Below are 20,489 nucleotides of genomic sequence, written 5' to 3' on the forward strand. Positions count from 1 at the left end.
CCGCACCGCCCACCAGGGCCCGCTCTTGCCCTTCCGCTGGAAAGCTTAGCGACGGGGCGGGCCCGGCTTGGACCCCGCCCCCGGCAGCGCGAGGCGCTGGGAAGCCGGCGGGGCGCCAGAGCCCGGAAGGAACGCGCCGGCCAGGCCCCGCGCCCCTCCCCGCGCCCCGTCACTCCCACCCTCCCGCCCGGCGCCGACGTCGGCGGTGCTCCGGTCGCCATGGTGACCAATCGAGACCCGGTCCCGCCCCCGCCCTCCTCCCGGCCCTCTGACGTCGGTGCACGTCAGCGGCGGCGCGCGCCTGGCTGGTCCCTGCGGAGCGGGAGGGAAGGAGCGAAGGAGAGAGCTGAGCGGTGGTCGCCAAAGCCGAGCCGCGCTGCCCGCCAGCCCGCCCGCGCTCCAGTCTGCATGTCTAGCAGCGGGGCCCAGCATGGTCATGGCGGATGGCCCGAGGCACTTGCAGCGCGGGCCGGTCCGGGTGGGGTTCTACGACATCGAGGGCACGCTGGGCAAGGGCAACTTCGCGGTGGTGAAGCTGGGGCGGCACCGGATCACCTAGACGGAGGTGCGGCCCGGGGTTCGGCGGGAGCGTCTGAGGCGGGGGTTCGGGAGAGGAACTGTTTACCGAAAAGGGTGGCTGCAGTGGTGGGGCCGGGGGGCGGGGGGCGCGAGGCCGCGCCACTCGCCCAGGCTAGCGGGCCTGGGGCAGCGAGGACCCAGGAGGTGCAGGGTATCGGGGCCGGGCTCCCCCGCACTCCGGCGCCGTCCGAATGGCAGCCCGAGCAGCTGGGGCTTCGCTTTCCCCCTCGCCGCCTCCGGTGGCCACTCGGAATTTCGCCTCGAGCCTCCCACCCGGACCGTGACCTGGTCTGTGGCCTCCGCTCCGCAGCCCAAGTTCCGCGTCTTCCCTGCTTTCGGCGGGGGGTGGGGTGGGAGGGGAAGTGTCGGTGCTCCGGGACTGCGCCGTGAGAGACGGCGCCCGCCCGCAGACGGCACCGGCTGCGCTCGGGCTGCGCGGCCGGGGGCACCGCGCGCCCCCCTGACCCCGACGGCCCGGCCCTGCCCGGCGAGGAAGGGGCCGGGGGGCCGGGTATAGGCACTGGCAGTCTTCTCTCGCTCCTCTCGCCCCGCAGTGTCTCTGGTGTGAGTGTCTGGCGAGCTTGATCAGTTGCCTGAGGCATTTCCATCTAATGCTGCAGACACTAGAACTGGTCAATGGTCATCTGCGTTTGCACCGTTGGTGGGTTAGCCTCTCTCTGGCTCGGGGGAGGGTGTGTGTGTGTGTGTGTCCCTTTGGCCAGTGTGCGTTCTGGCCGTGAATGCGCATTCCTGAAGCCACGTCGGATTCTGTCGGCTCCCCGAGCCCTCGGCGGCTTGCTGACAGGCGCAGCCCGCACCCCCCTCCGGCGCGCATTCGAATGCACCACACGTAATTCCTCCGGAGTCTCTTTCTTACCTAACCCGCCCCCCTTCCTTCCACTGCCTGAAGCTCCTCTCCTGAGGTCTCTATTTTAAAGATGCGCACATCAAATATCTTAGGAAAACGGTGGAGAGACACCCATTCTTTGAACTAAAACCTGCCGGTTTGGATGTACTCCGTTCTCCCTCATTGTGGCCGCCACTGGGTCGTGATGCCTTCTCAGCCCGCCCCCCACGACCACCTCATTTTTCGTTTTTTTTCCCGGTATTTGTATGAATGCACTGGAGTTTGAATGTGGAGTAAAGTAGAACTCCCCCCCACCCACCCCCAGAATGACTTATGTAAGGCGAAGGTTGTTTGAAAACTTGAGTGATTTTTGTGGCTGTTGGTGTGCTTGGAAATTTTGCCTAACGTCCATTCCTTTTTGGAGTCTGTGTCATTCTGTCATGTCCACATTTTGCTTCCCCTGCTGATCCTGAAGCAACCCCCATTGGACCTATTATTTTAGCGTGAGGACCAAGGTCACAAATTTTCCTCTTAAAGATTTACAACTGTTGGCAGTTTAGGTTAAGTTTGGAATGATAGTGATAGTTTTACTGTAGTGACATTACCGAATCTTTCTGTAGCTTAATCCCATTCCAACATTTTTAAAAATGAGGAAAGTGGCTCCATTCCTCTGAAGAGCGTGTCTAATGCCATGCTGTCCTCCCTTGCACTCCATAAAGAGAAGGCATTTTAAATGCACGTTTTTGCAGGAATCCTGGCTTAATGGCTTTGTAAAACTCCAGTTGTGCCTTATAAAGGGGTTCTAGGGAACTTCGGATCCACGTTATCTTGTGAATTATAAACTCATCTGTTCCTTTTTTTTTTTTTTTTTTTTGGTCACAAGCTCCTACTGGTACTAACAGCAAGATTTAATAAAGTCAACTGTTATTTATCAGGTCAAATTTAGTTAGCATATGGTATCTGTGGGTACTTAAGTGGAGCTGGTAGTGCCTGACACTGTCTCTTGAGATTGTCCCTTTTTAAGTGTACATGTCTTAGAGAGCTAGGAGGCACTGTGGAGTAATAGAGTCCTCTAGTTACTGGTAGTGTGAGATCAAGGCATTTATAATTGAAGACGGCAACCAGATGGTGCAAGAGCACTCAGATCCTAAATTGTCTGTGTAGTATGTAAAATGCTTTAAGTTAAAAGTCACTTTTTTAGTCCATGGGACCTGTCTTGTACATTTTTTTATTTTTTTATTTTATTATTATTATTTTTTTTTTTTGACAGGCAGAGTGGACAGTGAGAGAGAGACAGAGAGGAATTTCTTCCTTTTGCCATTGGTTCACCCTCCAATGGCTGCCGCGGCTGGCGCGCTGCGGCCGGGCACCACGCTGATCCGATGGCAGGAGCCAGGTGCTTCTCCTGGTCTCCCATGGGGTGCAGGGCCCAAGCACTTGGGCCATCCTCCACTGCACTCCCTGGCCACAGCAGAGAGCTGGCCTGGAAGAGGAGCAACTGGGACAGAATCCGGCACCCCGACCGGGACTAGAACCTGGTGTGCTGGCGCCTCAGGCGGAGGATTAGCCTAGTGAGCCGCGGCACCAGCTCTGTCTTGTACATTTTAAAAGTATTAATTAGCAAAAATAGTGTGAATTTAAGATGGGTGAATGTGTTTGTAGTCATTTGCTATCAGGGGATGTATTAAGGTAGATAGAAGTGAGGAAGATGGCAAGGTAGTGGCTGAACAGAAAAGTTCCTGTAGATCTTGATACATTTTATAAAGTTACTTTGTGAACTTTTATAGGTAATTTACATTCAGAATTGTTTAGCTAGAGCACAGCCTCCGTTTTTTCTTTTAAGAACACTATTTTATGTTAATGAGTTTTTTTTTTTTGACAGGCAGAGTGGACAGTGAGAGAGAGAGAGAGAGAAAGGTCTTCCTTTTGCCGTTGGTTCACCCTCCAATGGCCGCCACGGCTGGCACGCTATGGCCGGCGCACCATGCTGATCCGAAGCCAGGAGCCAGGTGCTTTTCCTGGTCTCCCATGGGGTGCAGGCATTGTTTGTTATTTTCTACATCCACTGGATGTGGATGTTTGTCTTTTTTTTTTTTTTTAAGGTTTATTTATTGTTTGAAAGTCAGAGTTATACAGAGAAGAAAGAGAGAGAGGGAGTGGTCTTCCATCTGATGGTTCACTCCCCAATTGGCTGCAACGGCCAGAGCTGTGCCAATTTGAAGCCAGGAGCCAGGAGCTTCCTCCATGTCTCCCACGTGAGTGCAGGGGCCTAAGCACTTGGGCCATCCTCCACTGCTTTCTTATGCCACAGCAGAGAGCTGGGTTGGAAATGGAGCAGCCAGGACTCAAACCGGTACCCATATGGGATACTGGCACTGCAGGCAGCAGCTTAACCCACTGCGCCAGCCCCAGTGGGTGTGTGTCTTTAATATATACAACTAACTACCTTAAAACTGTAATTAAGCTAGTGAAGACTTTAACGTGTTTTATTTTAGGTTCATTGTTGAATATACTACAATAGAACAATTACAGAATCAACAAACTGTTACAATTAAACCTATTGTTTATAAAAGTATCCTTGTATACTGTGCTCTAACATCAGTGTAGGTTTGCATGTTTCAAGCCTTAGAAGCCTCTTTCCCAGGTTGGGTCCCAAGGCAGATTTCAGAGTAAGCATCTGTGCAGAGTGACATGTGCATTCGGGGCACAGTCAGGCCTTCTGTTACTGATGGGCTCTTCTCTGTCCCTTGTCCTGTATCACGCAGATACAGAGCTTGTGAGATCCAAGTTTGTTTCCCTTTTGGAAAAAAAAAAATTAGTAGGCAAAATCTTCATTTTAATCTACTCTATCAAATAGTAACATTGCTCTAGGAGTCGGTGCTGTGGTGTATCAGGTAAAGCTGCCACCAGCTCTCTGCTGTGGCTTGGGAAAGCAGTGGAGGATGGCCCAAGTCCTTGGGCCCCTGCACCCGCATAGGAGACCCAGAAGAAGCCCCTGGCTTCGGATTGGCATAGCTCCAGCCATTGTGGCTAATTGGGGAGTGAACCAGCAGATGGAAGACCCCCCCCCCCCCGCCTCTCCTTTTTTTTTTCTTTCTCTATGTAACTCTAACTTAAAAAAAAAAGTTGTTCAAGAATTATAATTACATCATCATCTGAAGCAGGTATTCCTGTGTTAGATCTCTATGTAAATTTTACACACAAAGAGAAGGCAGGTGGTGGTAGAATTCAGCTTCTTAATACAATATTTCATAAAAGCTTTGTAGTACTGGTTTGTGGCTTATGATTTAGAGAAGCTAGTTTTACAGAATTAGCATATGGGAAAAGAATAATAGCATTTAGGCAATTAAACTATTTTAGGCAGTAGTGGTTGTTAGTTTGCTATTCCGTGAGTGTCCTTAAGTAGTGTTTTGTTTTATTAATACTTTACCAGAAAATAACTATCTTTCTAGCTAAATTTTTTGTCTCAAGTTAAATTCCAGAAAGACTACTTGTGCCCCTAAATTTGTTTCCTATTAAAGAAGCAGTGTCTTACTGTAGAAAATAAAAAGGATAAAGAAAAGTGTAATATACAAAGAAAGTGTATGTATGGTGCCTCCCATCAATGGCAATAAATCATTCTTAACAATGTGGTGTTTTCCACATAATCTCTTTTTAAAATGCATTTTTCCATAGATGGGACCACATGATACATATGTATAAATTGTATTCTTTTATTTACTTAACATTGTAACCTAAGAATTTTGCTTATTCTCTAAAACTATAAAACATTTCTGATAGCTGCATAGGGTTGTACTTTCTGGATGAATCTCATTTTACTTAATGATTCCCTTATCATTGAATATTGCATAGTTTTTAAGTTTTCAGTTATATAGTAAATAATTTGCAGTGAACATTTTTGTGTCTATAATTGTGATTCTGCATTTTAAGTATTTTTGAGGAGAGTAGTTGCTGGTAAATTCTTAGAAGGGAGGCCGGCGCCGCGGCGCCGGCACACCGGGTTCTAGTCCCGGTCGGGGCGCCGGATTCTGTCCCGGTTGCCCCTCTTCCAGGCCAGCTCTCTGCTGTGGCCCGGGAGTGCAGTGGAGGATGGCCCAGGTGCTTGGGCCCTGCACCCCCATGGGAGACCAGGAGAAGCACCTGGCTCCTGGCTCCTGCCATCGGATCAGCGCGGTGCGCCGGCCGCAGCGCGCCGGCCACAGCGGCCATTGGAGGGTGAACTAACGGCAAAGGAAGACCTTTCTCTCTGTCTCTCTCTCTCACTGTCCACTCTGCCTGTCAAAAAAAAAAAAAAAAAATTCTTAGAAGGGAAATCAGAGAAGATATTACTTTTTTATTAAAGATTATATGTATATATTTATTACCAAATCTGTCATGTTCATTATTAAAAAATTTAAACATATAGATAAGTGGTAAGGAAAGTATTACCCATAATATCATTATTCACAGACAACCATCATTAGCTATTTTCAGATCTTTTCTATGACAGATAACTTGAGTTTTCCTCAACACCATGCCTCTTTGAGAAAACTACTTTTTCCACTGAAGAGATTTCTCTGTGCATTTTGGAGCTTTACTATTTAGGTATAATTGTTTACCACCTTAAAATGTAGTAGTTTTTAAAGCTTTCTAGACCAGAGTACCAAAATTTTTATAGCAAGGAAAAAAACAAGAGAAAGATACTATACTCAGAATATGATGTTTCTTGAAGAGAAAGTATTTTTAATACATTTGAATTTTTAATTTTGTTTTAAAATTTTAAAACTCTTCATAAGTCTTCTGTTAATTTTGTACTGTGAAAATTTCATATTTTAAGATGCAGCTGGGCCGGCGCCGTGGCTCAACAGGCTAATCGTCCGCCTTGCGGCGCCGGCGCACCGGGTTCTAGTCCCGGTCGGGGCGCCGGATTCTGTCCCAGTTGCCCCTCTTCCAGGCCAGCTCTCTGCTGTGGCCAGGGAGTGCAGTGGAGGATGGCCCAAGTGCTTGGGCCCTGCACCCCATGGGAGACCAGGAGAAGCACCTGGCTCCTGCCATCGGATCAGCACGGTGCTCCGGCTGCAGTGTGCCAGCCGCGGCGGCCATTGGAGGGTGAACCAACGGCAAAAAGGAAGACCTTTCTCTCTCTCTCTCTCTCTCTCTCTCTCTCTCTCCACGCTGCCTGTCAAAGAAAAAAAAGTTATCCTGAAGTAACAACATGTCGCTATATTCAGAATAATTTTTGATAGCATGGGAAATCTTCGAAACATACTAGTATTAAATTTGGATGGTTTTGAACATTACCTGAAATTTTTATTTAGTTTAGAATGCCTTAATTGCTAACTAAATATCTACTGGTGTTTTTTTTTTTTTAATTAACTCTTCCATGTACATGGCATAAAAAGTGTCCAGTTGTTGATTTCTGACTACCCAGTCATTCCCCTTATAATGTAGTTTCTTCAAATCATCAACCTTGAGATTGTTTGAGTTCCTGTCTGGCTATGACAGAATGAGGCCACATTTTCTGAAATGAGATTCTTTTTAGAAAAAGTTTAGTGTAATTCCTAGCATTTTTACCTTGATTTTTAAAGCAAAATGTAATTTTTTTCATGTAAATGAGTTTTTTAAAAGATTTTATTTATTTATTTATTTGAAAGAGTTATAGAGAGAGAAGAGGAGGCAGAGAGAAAGTGAGGTCTTCCATCCACTGGTTCACTCCGCAATTGGCCGCAATGGCCGGAGCTGTGCTGATCCAAAGCCAGGAGCCAAGAGCTTCTTCCTGGTCTCCCACATGGGTACAGGGGCCCAAGGACTTGGGCTATCTTGTACTGCTTTCCCTGGCCATAGCAGAGAGCTGGATTGGAAGTGGAGCACCCAGGACTCGGACCAGCCCATATAGGATGCTGGCACTGTAGGCGGCAGCTTTACCCGCTACACCACAGCGCCGGCCCCTCATGTAGATGAGTTTTAATACTTAGATATTTTTCCCAGAAAGGTGTATCTATATGCTTTGGAATCTATCACTTGGTATTTCTAGTACAACAGAAACTGTCTTCTGAACTTTTGAACTCTTTTCTACTGGACTGATCATTGGTTTTTGCGTACTTTACACTTTGGGATGATAACTAGTTGAAACGGCTAGGACTGTCTTCATTTTATACATGGAATAAAAAGCGCATTGCAGTTGTACTGAAAGAGAAAAATGTTTTATTAAAGTAACTTTGCATAGTTATGCTTCATAGCATGGTAAGGATACTTCCAGAAAAAATCGATAGCACCTTCCAGATGGTAGACATGTAAGAAATATTTGTTGAATAAATGAATGAAAGAGCATTGAATTTAAACCAGCTTTCATTGTCATGGGAACCTACAGGCAAAATCTCAAATGTCCTTTATTTAAAGGATCTTAACTGGAAAATATTAGCTGAGGTATACTAATTGTATTTACTTGTGTTTTGGGATGCAGGTGGCAATAAAGATAATAGCTAAATCTCAGCTGGATGCAGTGAACCTTGAGAAAATCTACCGAGAAGTACACCACCCTCACATGATCAAACTGTATCAGGTATGGCACCACATTCCTCCTCTTCATGCTTTCTCAGTTCTGTTTTGTATTGTGATTTTTCCTTTTTTGTTATTTCTCTTGTCTGTGAAAGTAAATATGTGCTTCTGTTCAGCGGGGTATATCCATTTGTTTGTATTATCTTTAAGTTATAAAGTTCAGAAATCAGAAATTAATCAGTAGCTTTATTTTAAGTTGTCTCTCAGACTGCCAGTTATTTATTTTAAAAAGCAAAGACTCTAGAAATGAAGAGCTTGCATCTGGTGAGTGTCAGATAGCAGCCCTGGGCCCCAAACCTCTGTGCTTACTAGGGCCTCCTCCAATTCTTCTTCTTTTTTTTTTTTTTTTGACAGGCAGAGTGGACAGTGAGAGAGAGAGACAGAGAGAAAGGTCTTCCTTTGCCGTTGGTTCACCCTCCAATGGCCACCGCGGCCGGCGCGCTGCGGCCGGCGCACCGCGCTGATCCGATGGCAGGAGCCAGGAGCCAGGTGCTTTTCCTGGTCTCCCATGGGGTGCAGGGCCCAAGCACCTGGGCCATCCTCCACTGCACACCCGGGCCACAGCAGAGGGCTGGCCTGGAAGAGGGGCAACCGGGACAGAATCCGGCGCCCCGACCGGGATTAGAACCCGGTGTGCCGGCGCCGCTAGGCGGAGGATTAGCCTAGTGAGCCGCGGCGCCGGCCACCTCCTCCAATTCTAAGTGGTCATCAAGAAGACAAAACGCTGAAGCCCTGGATGAATGATTCCAGATTTCCAGGAAGCTATCCTATCCTAAAGCTGCAGAATCTGGAAACTTGTGAAATATTTAAGAGGGAAAAAAATATAGGGGTGTTCCAGAAGCCCCTCAGAGTGATGCTACCCCATGGATACTGTAAATTTCATTTTAATACATTACGTGGCTGTGAACGAATGCAATGCAAGCTTGCTCATGTACCTGAGCAAGGGGATGAAAAGGAATGCATGGATGTGCTTAAGAAATATATAGCTGTCAGTGAACTGTGTTTGCTGCATCGTGCAGTAAATATATTTATGGAATATTACAGAAAATTTCCTCCGGGTATCCACTTTGATTTACAAGTGTTAAATGACTTTTTAATTTCTTTACTCAAGCATTATTTATTGAAAGAAGTATTTCAGGTGGTGAACCTCAGCATAATGGTTAAAATGTTGCCTTCTCTGAAAATACTGCTAAAGATATTTGAGCATGTGGCAACTATGAAATTAAGGAATGTGGTACCTGCTTTAATCGATACCTTTTGCAAGCTTGTTGAAGCTGGGATGATGCTTGACCCAGAACACTTTAACTATATTGTTAAGCTCTTATACCAGTTACAGCCTTCCAAACAAGAAATAAATACAGTTCTGCAAATGAAATCCAGGTTACAAATGAGGCCATTTAAAAAGAACTGGAACTGTGATTTAGATTCAGCTTTGAATGAAATAGAGTATTGTAAAGAGAAAGGTGACTGGACCAAATTGGGAAATTTATACATTAGTGTAAAACTGGGCTGTGAAAAATTTGAAGATTTCCAGATGTTTTGTACTTGCGTTGCTGAAGCACTAACTAAAGACTATAAAGAAGAAAAACCAAGTGTTCCTTTTTGTGAATTTGCTGAAACAGTTAGCAAAGATCCACAAAATAGTGAAGTAGATAAAACTTTGCTGGGAAGAATCGGAATCAGTGCTATGTACTTCTATCACAGGGTGTTGCAGTGGTCCAAGGGAAGGAAGGTCTTAGATAAACTATATGAACTGAAAATACGTTTTACGAGTTTAAAAGGACTTACAGGCCCTGAGAAGTTAGCACCAAGATGTCAAATTGTGAATATTGCAGCAGAAATTTTTCTAAAAAGTGGAAGCCTAGATGGTGCCATTTGGATATTGAGGGAATCAGAATGGATAATCAATACACCACCATGGCCTTGTGATAGACTGGATGTGCTTAATAGACATAATTTGCTCTGCACAATTGCACATGAACTCTTAGCCAAGAGCCTTTACAGACAGACATTTGAAATTTTGCAGAATCTACCAGGTTTCCAGAATTCTCAAGGTGTGAAGAAAGCAAACCCCGGGGCAAGGACGATTACCAGGCCGCGGTGGAAAGGTTAATTATGGCCGCTCGCATCTCGGACCCTAAGCTTTTCGTGAAGCACATGACCGTCAACGTGAACAAGGAGCAAGTCTACAGCCTGGAACACTGCTCCGCCCTCAAATGGCTGAAAGAGAATATGAAGTGGGCTGGAAAAGTCTGGCTGTTCAGTAACCATTAGGCTTTTATTTTTTTTTAAGTTCAAGTAATCATTGTTGAAAATAAAAGGCAATAAAGATACAGTTCTCACTAAAAAAAAAAAAAAAAAAAGTCTGCAATTGTGCATTTATTATACCTGTGTTAAACTTGATGAATTTATTGAGTTTTGCTTATTTAAAAATTGTACTGTTTTATCAGATAAAGACTATTCAAGAACAATTCATATTTAAGAATAATGTAAAACATTTAAACATTTTCTATTCATTAATATGTAGAACTTTTCTTTTTGGAAACTGCTTTTAAGCTGAAATGTTACAGTATGACTTTGATCTGCAAAATATGGTGTGCACACCATGGTTTGCTAAACCCAACCTGTATAGGCTTGTAGGAATGGTTGTAAATTTTTAAAAATTTTGAGAACTGATTAACATTACATTAATAAGTTAAAACCTGCAATGGGAGTAGTATTTCCACCATAGAAATAGCTTACAAATCAAGACCTTTTTTCCTTATGTTACCACTATATGCACTTAAATGGGTTAGCATAATTGTCCTTAGGAATGTAAGAAGAAAATATTAGAACTTCTATTTCTGTTTATATTTGTCTTCTTAAATGTACTTTATAATAAATTTATACAGTGAAACATGTGTATTTATGTCTGTATATGTATCTGTATATATAAATGTGTCTGTGTATGTATATAGATATATATATATGCACATACACACACAAATACATGTGCACATGCCTACATACATACATATATTTGACAAAACAACTTTTGGTAAAACAATGTGAAGACTGGGGCTGACATTGTAGCACAGCAGGTTAAGCCGCCTGCAACACAATATCCACAGGTTCAAGTCCTGGCTGGTCTACTTCCCATCTAGCTTCCAGCTAATGCTCCTGAGAAAGCAGCAGAAGGTGGCCCAAGTACTTGGCCCCTTTACCCATGTGGGAGGCCCTAGACGCCGTTCCAGGCTCCTGGTCTGGCCTGGCCCAGCCCTGGTTGTTGCAGCCCTTTGGAGAGTGAAGCAGTGGATGAGAGATGTGTATGTGTGTGTGTGTGTGTGTCTCTGTAACTGTGCCTTTCAAGTAAATTAACAAATCTTAGAAACTGTGAAGACCACTGTCTTGTGATATGTCTCTAAAAATGAGAAGCTAAGATGTGCCACTCAAACATTTGAAAAATTCTAAAACTACAGAGGACTCTTATGTCAGATTTTATCAGAGCATTTCCCCTTTGAGCCTTATAATAGATATTATTTCTAAAGAAGATGTTTCTAAAGAAACTAACCATATTCTTAGAAGTCTCTGATGAACCATAAGCTGCACCGAGGATGAAAGTACCATGATCTGTGGGAGGCAGGACCCGTCCCCCACAACATGGTGCTGACATGACTGCAAGTTGCAGGAGCTGATCCAATCTCTGATTGGAGAAGAATGGCGTGCTCAGCACATGGATAGAAACCTGACTATAAAAGGGGGAGTTCCTCCGTGGGCGGGGGAGCGACAAGTGATGCCGTGACTCGGATTCGAAAACCTAGGGAGTAAAGTAAAACTAGGGAAAACCTAGGGAGTAAAACTAGGGAAACCTAGGGAGTAGGCGGCTGCAATTGCGCACAGCTGGGGAAAGTGCTGAGGCTGTGGCAGCTCGTTGCAGACGGGTAAGCACCTGCGGGCAACTCTAGCAACCTAAGACAGAGGACAGGACATGCTTCCTGTATCCTTGATGACAGGTAAGCAGAGTATGCGCTGCGGGGCACCTAAGACAGGCATGTACCCATGCCACAAAGAATAAAAAGAAGGGGGATCTGTGGGAGGCAGGGCCCGTCCCCCACAACATGGCGCTGACATGACTGCAAGTTGCAGGAGCTGATCCAATCTCTGATTGGAGAAGAACGGCGTGCTCAGCGCGTGGATAGAAACCTGACTATAAAAGGGGGAAAAAACCCTATGGAAGGGGAATCAACAGCATCCGGTGTGGTTCCTCTGCGGGTGGGGGAGCGACAATGATTCATATGATAATTCTCCTTATTTGAACTAAATAATTGGTTATGGTTGAGAAACTGTTTGATTTGTTTATGCCCATATTGCAGGTAGCTCTTAGTTTTGGGCCTAATGGGGAATAGTCCCAAACCTATGTTTCATTTATTTATGTTTATTTTATTTGGAAAAGAGAGAGAGAAATCTCGCAACTGCTATTTCATTCCCCCCAAAATACCTGCAACAACTGGATTTGGGCAAGGCTGAAGTCAGGATCCAAGAACTCAGTCTGTCCAAGAACTCAGTCTGCATCTCTTGAGCATTAGTACTTGAGCCATCGCCTGCTGCCTCTCAGGCTGTGCGTTTTCAGGAAGCTGGAATTGAGAGAAGGACTGCAACTTGACCAGGCACTCTGGTAGGGGATGCAGGCATTCCAACTGACAACTTTACCACTGCACCAAACACCAGCCCCAAAACCTACATTTTAGAACAGAATTAGTTTTCAGCCTTTCAGTAGATAACAGTTGAAAGAGAAGTGGTCTAAAAATCACTCCTCTTGAATCTAAAAATGTGGTTCCTTTCTAAACAAATGTCTAATCAGTATCGCTTGAAAAATTAAATTGATGACAGTGATACTCCTTTCTGAAACTGGAAAAACTGAATAAAAGTATATGACAGTAGAGCTATGAACAGAAGCTTTTTTTTTTTTTTTTTTTTTTGACAGGCAGAGTGGACAGTGAGAGAGAGAGACAGAGAGAAAGGTCTTCCTTTGCCGTTGGTTCACCCTCCAATAGCCGCCGCAGCCAGCGCGCTGCGGCCGGCGCACCGCGCTGATCCGATCGCAGGAGCCAGGAGCCAGGTGCTTTTCCTGGTCTCCCAGGGGGTGCAGGGCCCAAGCACCTGGGCCATCCTCCACTGCACTCCCTGGCCACAGCAGAGAGCTGGCCTGGAAGAGGGGCAACCGGGGCAGAATCCGGCGCCCCGACCGGGACTAGAACCCGGTGTGCCAGCGCCGCTAGGCGGAGGATTAGCCTAGTGAGCTGCGGCGCCGGCCTGAACAGAAGCTTTTGAACAATGTTTTCAAATTATAGCACTTTGTAACAGTATTGAAGTGTACTAGGAGAAATATCACAATGTGCTTGATTAGCTAGGCTACAGCCCAGATAAACTAAGTTCTTCTGTTTTATTATTCTTTTACTAATCAGGGTCTACCATGATAAAAACAAGACTAGGAAAGGCGGTGAAGAGGTTTGAAAAAATTGGTCTTCAGAACACAGCAAAGGCAGGTTTCCAGGTTGGAAAATGATCAGGGAAGGTTTCTAAAAGTTTTTACTCTGACCTGTGTTCTGGAGGGTCGACAGGAACTCCTCAGGTATAAGAGGAAGGGAAAAAGATGTTTGATGCAGCATGTGGGACGATAAGGAGTGACAGATAAAAGTGTGTGAAGGCAACAGCAAGCAGTTCATCAAGGCTAGAGATGGAGATATGAAAGGAGTCAAACCAGGGAGGGAGGAACAGGACACAGTGAAAACAGCCTAAAATGCCAGGCTGAAGAATTACTCCTGAGGGCTGGCATGGCTCAGCAGGTTAAAGCCTTAGTCTGCAGTGCCAGGCACTGATTCAAGTCCCGGCTGCTCCGCTTCCCATCCAGCTCTCAGCTATGGCCTGGGAAAGCAATAGAAGATGGCCCAGGTCTTTGGGCCCCTGCACTTGTGTGAGAGGCCTGGAAGAAGTTCCAGGCTCCTGGCTTCAGAATGGCCCACTCCAACCATTGTGGTCATCTGTGAAGTGAACCAGCAGATAAAGGATCTCTCTCTATGCCTCTGCCTCTGCCTCTCTGTAACTCCACCTTTCAAATAAATTTTAAAAAATCATTTAAAAAATAAGTAAATTACATGGCATATGAAATATATCTAATAAAGTCACTTGTGTATGCATGTCTGGTGTATATGGAGGGTACACATATAAGTAATACAACAAATGGGGCAAAATGTTCATAATTCTAAAGAATGTGCTAGAGTCCTCTGTTCTATTCATGTCAATGTTTCTTCTAAGTATAAAATTATATCAAAAGTTAAAACAAAAAATTATGATACCCATAATGATGATCACACACAGTACTCTACATTAAAATTAAACAGAAACCTGGACTAGGGGAAAAAACACCATAATGTCTGCTCTTGCCCACACAACACAAATATTTACTTGCCTCTGCCTCCATCAGATTACTACAAAGAATGCAAAATAAAAAAAAATTTTTTTTAAAGAATGCAAAATATCCTCAAGTAGCAAAGGAATGAAACACAGCAAGAGAAGACAGATATTCTCCCACTTTCACAGGACCTCATTTCCTCATCTGTAAAATCAGAAGGTTATATCGTTTTTCAAGGGTGCATCCATGTTTGACATCCCATAATTCTGAAGTTCTAATATAGCACAATACGGTTAAGGAAGACTATGAACTGATGAGTCTTCAGGTTTTTCTGGACAGTTAGCAGTTTTTCTCTCCTAAGAGTGACTTGAACAGACGATTTCAGTGTATTCTCAATGTTTTAAGTAAGTTCATACAGGCTCCTTGCCAGTCTCCGTCTTTCCTTCTCTCTATCCCTTTCTCTTCAACTCTTGGCAAGTCACTCTGCTAGAGCCTGGGAAAACTGGCATACTGGATGAAAGAACTCAGGATACTTACATGCCAATACTGAGACTGGGTCAATTCAGAGGAACTTAGAGATACCAAGGTGAGAAATGAGTCATAAGGATTTTGGAACCTTAATTCTCAGGCAGATGGGAAAAGTAAACTCAAATCCCACCTCACCACAAAGTCTTCTGCTGTCACGGATGCTGACAATAAGAAGAAAGGAGGGGCTGGTGCTGTGGCATGGCGGGTAAAGCTGCTGCCTGCAGTGCCAGCATCCCATATGGGTGCCGGTTCGTGTCCCGGCTGCTCCACTTCTGATCCAGCTCTCTGCTATGGACTGGGAGGGCAGTGGAAGATGGCCCAAGTTCTTGGGCCCCTGTACCCATGTGGGGGACCCAGAGGAAGCTCCTGGCTCCTGATCAGCACAGCTCTGGCTGTTGTTGCCAACTGGGGAGTGAACCAGAAGATGGAAGACCTCTCTCTCTTTCTCCCTGCCTCTCCCTCTCTCTCTGTGTCACTTTGACTTTCAAATAAATAAGTAAATCTTTGGCGGGGGGGAAAAAAAAAGAGAAGAAGAAGAAGAAAGGAAAAGGAAGATGCCAGGACACAACCACATTAAAGGGATGGAAAGAAGGACTGGACTCTACTACCGTCTGCCTCCTCACTTAGGATGGACCAACAGAAATAGAAAACCAGAAATTAGAAGCCATTCTTCCAGATTTCCTTATCTAACCAATAAGTTCAAAAAAGACAGAAAACATATATCATTTCCAAAGTTAACCAGATTTGTACTTTACCCATAGATTACCTTGTTCTACTTCCAATTCAAAGTACTTCCTCAACAACCAGAAGAAAAAACAAAAATTAATTTTCACACCTTCCTCATCTGCTTGCACAACAAAGAACTACATGACTTGCTTAAATGCTTGAGTTTGCAAGAAAGGGGAAGGAGAGGACAAGGCGAGACTCCTACAAAACCCAGTGATCTCAGCCCCCATCATCACAGCAAGCTGTGCTCACTACCCTAAACAGAGGCACAAATCTTACCCCTTCTCCACAAAACCAGATGGAACACTGGAGAGCTTTGATTTGCTCATTTTGGGTTCACTTTTTAGGAAGCTACCTGAGGTATGCCCACACAATTTAATTTGCTTGGAGATAGAGACTCCTCAGCACCTCCCTAGAGAATCTAGGTGCAATTCACAATTTCCTGAAGTTTTACTGGCTATGACGTCATCAGTTTGGGAGCTCTAAGGCAGGCTGAGAAGAGAAAATGCACCCTGGAGAGTCTCAGCATGGACTCACAGAGAGCTATTTGTATTCCATTTTGTCTTATTCAAAGATTCTCTCTTGGTAGTCCAGATTCCCCTACCAACCCCCAGAATGAAATGGAGGAGAAAAAAAAAAAAAAAAAGTCCTTCAATCAGTGTCTATTCTAACAAAGGTCGCCTATTAGATAGTTTTGGCATTCCACTACTGCAACCACATTTAAAAAGACAGAAATGCTCTCCTTTGTATATTTTATACAACTCAACCCCCTTTCTTTATTCTTCCAATAAGCTTTCACATAGTACAACAGAGAATAATAACATTTCTCTTTTAATGAAATGAGATTTTTTTTCACATTTTTTGAGAGTCTACTTGATGAGATTTTTTTTACTTATATTCTCTCTTCCCTGGCAGAATTATTCAACTCATCCCCAGTCACAGAGATAGTCAACAGCAAAACAGAAATGTTTGACCCCAAAACCCATTAATAGTACTTCCCAGCTTCATTCCTATATTTTATCATTTGCAAACCTCTCTATTTTCCAAAACCTATGTCTATACAATTTAACACATACTCAAAAGCACAGCATAAAAATAACATTGATTTATTCTACCACCTTAAACTTTCTGTTAAGAAGACCTTTGTTATTTTCAATCTTTCTCAACCTGTTAGTGCTTTCTAAACATCTGCAGTCAGGCCAATGAGATGCAGTTGAGCGTCATGGGAGGAGCACAGGACAAAGGGTCAAGTTATTAACCGGGATTTAGCACTACTATCCTTCCTGGGCCTCATCTTCCTCTCTGAGATCCTTTCCAGCAACAATACCTTGAACTGAATTCCAACTGCTGCATCAGGCTGCAAACTTAATCCATATAAGACCAATAAAAAAATTAACATCTGTATTATAAGTATCTGAGTATCTAAAAAAGTGAACCTGAAACAATAAATAACCCAACATAAGGCCTAATGGTAACTACATCACCAGTTCATGATTTTTTTTTTTCATCTACCTACTAGTAATTTGAGGCAATTCAGTATCTTTTCTGGCCTTCTTAAGGCACCAATTTATCTCAAATTTTTTTTAAAGAAACAGTCTATGTTTTGTCATTTGAAGCATGCACACAACTTTTTTTTTTTTTCCCCAGAAGAAACCCTGGAATTTTTCTGGTGACCAAGCAATCTGTCCTGTCATCTCTGAAGCAAAGTAAAATTAGTCAGCAGGCTGTGCACTTTGGAGAGTGACCACATCATGACAGAAAAGTGCAAAGGAGTTTCCCTCATCAAATCAGGATGACACAACTTAAAAGTCTGACACAACAAACCTCCGCCCACTTGAAACCTGCTCATGGAATGCTCCAGCCAAAAACTTTTCCAAGTTGTTGCAACTCCAAGGCTCCAATGGTGGTGCAGTGGAATTCAGGGGTGTTTTAATAATCCTGACCCTGATCTGCACCGAATGCCAGATGTGATCAGGGCCCCTCTCCACTCCCCCACTACCTTGGCTTGGAAAGATGGCTTGAGTAGCCTCTCCACATGCCAGCCCCCTCGGACACACACCAACGACCCTGGTCCTCAAAAGGGACATGGATTACTTTTCACAAAAGGGCATGGCCGGGGGCCGCAAGCCCTTCCCAGCGCCAAGGGACCTTCCATCCTGGTGCGGGCCAACTTCACTTTATTACTTCACGTCCCAGCCAGAGGGGCAGAGCAGGAAAACCAGGGGCCTGCGTTATAACGGTTTTGAGGAACTGGTGTCACAGGCTGGTTGGGAAGAGGCCAGAGAAACTCACCAAGTTTTTGTTTTGTTTGGCCCGGGGTGGAGCGGGGCAGGCTTACTTTCACTAGGACGCGGGATGCCTTTTCTCTCCCTATCGGGTGTTTAGAAGACAAGTTTCCCCTAATTCGACACTAAGTCTCTCATCCCTGCCCTCGTCCCTGTGGCCGACCACAGGCCCGCAGCGCCTGGGGCCGGAGCGGCCGCTCGCTCCCTCTCCGCGCAGGGACAGTCCGGCCGCTTCCCTCCTCTGGCCAACGTCCCCTTCGCCCGCGCCGCCCGGAGCCCTCCCGACGACCCTCACCCGGTTCCCGGGACAAAGCGGGGTGCAGGAAGCTCTCCTCAGGGCCCCAAGTTGCGGTGGGCACTGGGCGTAGACTGCTTGTCCGGCTCCAGCCCGGTCTCGGTGTCCAGCCCGCAGATGACAAAGTAGTCGGCGCACCCGCACCCAGGCTCCCGCCCGCCCGCCCGCCCTCAGGCCGCCCCGCCCGCCGCTACCGTGGCTCAGGCCACCGCCCCCGGCCCTGGCCCGGTTCCCGCGGCCACCGGCCACCGCAGCTGCCCTGGCTGCGGCCGCAGCGCGACTCTCCCCTGCCAGGTCCCCCGCAACCGCCACCTCCCGGACTGCGACTCCCTTGGGGAGGGCTGAGGCGGTGCAGGGAGAGTGGGTATATATCCCACAGAGCCGTGGCCCTGGCCCTTGCTGTGCCGCTCTCCTGGTCACCTGCTAGAGGCCCTAGATCTCTTTAACCTGGTGTGTCACGGGCTCAGGTCGCAGATGGCCCCAGAAGATGGCCCAAGTCCTTGAGCCCCTGCACCCACGTGGGAGACATGGAGGAAATTCCTGGCTCCTTGCTTCAGATCCGTGCAGCTCCAGCCTTTGCGGCCAACTGGGGAGTGAACCAACGGATGGAAGACCTCTCTCTGCCTCTCCTCTCTCTGTGTAACTCTGACTTTCAAATAAATAAATCTTTAAAAAAAAATAAAGAAAAGAGATTTATTATGAGAGATTGGGGCTTACATGGGTATGGAGGCTAAGAAGTTCCTTGATGTTCTCTCTGCTAGTTGGAGGCATGGGAAAGTCAGCAGTGTAACAGCCTGAACCAGAAGGCCTGAAAACCAGGAGGCCCGGTGTCCACACAGAAGATGAATGTCCTAGTTCAGGACATTAGTAGTTAAGGCATCTGTGTCCATATGGGAAAACTCAGGTTTGATTCTCAGCTCTGGCTCCTGACTCTGGCTTCCTACTGTTGCAGACCCTGGGAAGCAGTGGTGATGGCTCAGGTAATTGGGCCTCTGCTACCCGTGTGGGAGACCTGACTTGAGTTCCTGGCTCCCAGCTTGGCCAGTTGAGGGCATCTGGAGAGTGAACTAGCAGAGGGGATCAATCCCCATCCCCCTGTCTGTCTCTGCCTCTCAATAAAGTGAAAGAGCAAATTTGCATTTCCTATAACATTTTGTTGGATTCAGGCCCTCAATGGACTGACAGGATGGTGTCTACTTAAACTGATTAGGGCATCTCAGTCTACCAGTTTAGATGCTAGTCTTTTCCAGAAATCCTTTCACAGACACACCTGCAACCCATGTTTTGCCAGCTATCTGGGCATTCCTTAGCCCAGCCAAGTTGACAACTAAAATTAACTGAACACTTTTAAAAATAGCATTAAAACTTTTTATATATGTTTTTCCCCTTCTTCCAGTCTGCCCTCCTCACACAAGCTTAATCAGCCAGGGCCAGAGCCGTGGCTCACTTGGTTAATCCTCTACCTGCGGTGCCAGCATCCCAGATGGGTGCCGGGTTCTAGACCCGGTTGCTCCTCTTCCAGTCCAGCTCTCTGCTGTGGCCCAGGAGGGCAGTGGAGGATGGCCCAAGTGCTTGGGCCTCTGCACCCACGTGGGAGACCAGGAAGAAGCACCTGGCTCCTGGCTTCGTATTGGCGCAGCGCTGGCCGTGGCGGCCATTTGGGGAGTGAGCCAATGGAAGGAAGGCCTTTCTCTCTTTCTCTCTGTCTCACTGTCTATAATTCTACCTGTCAGATTAAAAAAAAAGTTAATCAGCCAGCCATATAACACTGTTCCTGCTACCCCACATCAGTCAGAATTGATGGTGGGACTAGTGCTGTGGCATACTGGGTAAAGCTACCACCTGCAGTGCCAGCATCCTATGTGGGCAACAGTTCGAGTCCTAGCTGTTCCACTTCCAATTTAGCTCTCTGTTATTGTGTCTGAGAAAGCAGCAGGAGATGGCCCAAGTGCTTGGCCCCACACCCACATGGGAGCCTGGAAGAAGCTCCTGGTTTCTGGCCTGGCCCAGCCAGGCCATTGCAACCTTTGGGAAGTGAACCAGCAAGTGGAAGATCTCTGTCTCCAACTCTCCTTCTCTCTGTAAGTCTGCCTTTCAAATAGGTAAATAAGTCTTTACATTAAAACAACAACAACAAGAACAACAAAACCTCAGGAAGCAGGAACATCCCCAGGCAATGTCTGATACCCAAAGCAGACTAAAATATGAAATTGAGCAATAGGAGGAACAAATTGTTGATCGTGTCCCCAAGTGATACAACTTCCCCAAAATTGCTGTGAGCATGTACACGCATTCATGCAC

The 20,489-nt window shown here is 45.9% G+C and overlaps 2 long non-coding RNA genes across 2 annotated transcripts; one reads left to right on the forward strand and one right to left on the reverse strand.

Moving 5' to 3' along the window:
- The first annotated feature begins 261 nt into the window (after nt 1-261).
- LOC138849590 (uncharacterized) lies at nt 262-10,859 on the forward strand. The gene is made up of 3 exons (XR_011388529.1): nt 262-565; nt 7,869-7,967; nt 9,990-10,859. It is a non-coding gene; the product is annotated as an uncharacterized lncRNA (long non-coding RNA).
- LOC138849592 (uncharacterized) lies at nt 7,967-18,331 on the reverse strand. Its single transcript, XR_011388533.1, has 3 exons — nt 18,189-18,331; nt 8,650-12,576; nt 7,967-8,278 (listed from the first exon to the last, which is right to left on the reverse strand). It is a non-coding gene; the product is annotated as an uncharacterized lncRNA (long non-coding RNA).
- Nucleotides 18,332-20,489: the final 2,158 nt, after the last annotated feature.

This window comes from Oryctolagus cuniculus, chromosome 1 (genome assembly GCF_964237555.1).
Source record: "Oryctolagus cuniculus chromosome 1, mOryCun1.1, whole genome shotgun sequence".
In the NCBI taxonomy this organism is placed as follows: Eukaryota; Metazoa; Chordata; class Mammalia; order Lagomorpha; family Leporidae; genus Oryctolagus; species Oryctolagus cuniculus.